The sequence below is a fragment of the Chinchilla lanigera genome, unplaced genomic scaffold (genome assembly GCF_000276665.1).
Source record: "Chinchilla lanigera isolate Chin_1 unplaced genomic scaffold, ChiLan1.0 scaffold00047, whole genome shotgun sequence".
Classification (NCBI taxonomy): Eukaryota; Metazoa; Chordata; class Mammalia; order Rodentia; family Chinchillidae; genus Chinchilla; species Chinchilla lanigera.
Genome location: NW_004955448.1, coordinates 4,627,874 through 4,629,973, shown reverse-complemented (window position 1 = coordinate 4,629,973; position 2,100 = coordinate 4,627,874). Strand labels below are relative to the sequence as shown.

General features: G+C 38.2%; 1 pseudogene; it reads left to right on the top strand.

The window, feature by feature from the left end:
• Positions 1-454: 454 nt before the first annotated feature.
• LOC102020067 lies at positions 455-1,345 on the top strand (annotated as a pseudogene).
• Positions 1,346-2,100: the final 755 nt, after the last annotated feature.

Genomic DNA, 2,100 nt, shown 5'->3' with positions numbered 1-2,100 from the left:
TTGATTTCTAAAGCCAAATTCCATTAGATATTTACAAATTTCCACCCAACACTAAGTCTTCCCTTAATAAAACTAGCTTTCTTTCAAATAAAAGCACCAAGACTGAGGGTCAGGTCATCGGCAGGGCCTATAGCCTTCACTGCTTAGGAGGCCGAGGCAGGATTGCTTCAATCCAGGAGACGGGACTAGCTTGGGCAACATAGCAAGGCTGCTTTTCAAAAAAAAAGTGAAGGTCAGTGAGTCGTCATAATAAACATTATTTCTCTCCTGCTTTATTAAATTACTATTATAGAAATAATACTTCCTTTCCTTTCCCTGTAAGTTAAATATCATGCTTTAAATAGTCATTCGAGGGCCCGTGCAGTCCCCACCCCTGCACTCCGGTGCGAGACAGCTGCAGGCGAGCAGGCCGAGATGCTGTGGACCTGCGCCTGAGCATCCCAAGCGGTGACTGATAGCTCTTCAAGTCTGCAATAACAAATGGCCTCCAAAAACCTACACTGCAAAAAGTGGGAAAGAAACAAGTGGAGATAATAAAAAAGTTGAGGAAGCAGAGCCTGAAGAATGTGTGGTAGAAAAAGTACTGGACTGACTTGCGGTGAACGGGAAGGTGGAGTATTCTCTGAAGGGGAAGGGATTTACAGATGCTGACAGTACATGGGACCCTGAAGAAAGTTTAGATTGTCCAGAGTTAATTGAAGCATTTCTTAATTCTCAAAAAGCTGGTAAAGAACAAGATGGTACACAAAGAAAATCTTAACAGTGAATCTGATGATAGCAAATCAAAGGAACAAAAAAAAAAAAAGAGATGGTGCTGACAAACCGGGAGGCTTTGCCAGAGGTCTTGATCCTGAACGAATAATTGGTGCCGCAGTGGTAGAGAATTGATGTTTCTCATGAAATGGAAAGATTCAGATAAGGCTGACTTGGAGTTGGCAAAAGAGGCAAATGTGAAATGTCCTCAAATTGTAACTGCTTTTTATGAAGAGAGATTACCTTGGCATTTTTGTGCAGAAGATGAAGCTCAATAACTTGCATCATTTATATATGTATATGTATATGTATATATCCTGGTTTTGATTTAATAGTGTGAAAAAAATAGACTTCTAATGAAAATCAAGTTTAATGTGTTGGTTTTGAAAGTAGTATTTGGGGGAGTTATTGGGTTTGATTTATTCTGCATCTATAGCACTGGTTGCTTTGAACAAATAAAAGCTTTTGTAGTTGCTTCCTTTATCAGAAAAGAGCATTTGATAGCCTGATATATTTCCTCTGCTTTTCTAAATGCTGGGGGAGGTGTCCATAGTGAAATTCAATCAGAACTCATGTTTCAGCTCACATGCTTAAGGACGATTCTGAGTTTTTTGTTTGTGTATGTATAAATAAAATACTTAAGTAAATGGTTTATGTTTTGTTTTTAAACATTCACCAAAACAAAACTATGGGTAGGTAAATAAGCTCACGTTCGAGACGTCATCATTCTGAACAACCTAAGGAATAAATCACTTCAAGTTAAATATGAAGGTTTCCTGAAGCCATAACCTTTCAAGTTAAATAGATAATTCTGTGGTTAATCACGCAGTATAAAGTGAATATTTTCAAAGCAGCCCTATCAGAGTCCATATCTATGTCCTTAGTCACAAAAATGCAGCAGTTTACTTGCAAAATTCCTGACAAGAAAAATTCTTATCTCTGCCAACAACTTCCCCACCCGAATAAGGTAGCAAGTCAAAACCTAGTTTGTTTGAATTAGCTAAGGAAGACTTGTCAAGGGAACATTAAAGATTCTTTATGACCCATTGCTTTACAGCAAGTTGAAATCTGCACTCAAAAGTCAGGATTCATGGATGTCTTAAGACTTGGCTCATGGAAAACTACTGAGTGGCTAGAGGTGTTCACACTTTAGGACCTGCTAAAATAAATGCGTGCACAAACTTGTCATCTAAGTTATTGGCCTGCATGTTTTTCTTGACCCCAACTTGTTCCTTACATGTAGGCTCAATCTTTTCATTATTCAGCCAACTGTTTTCAGCAGAAGCCAGGAAAACAACTTTGTAGTAGTGAGAAGGTACTCCTAATGGATATTGTTTACTTTATTGT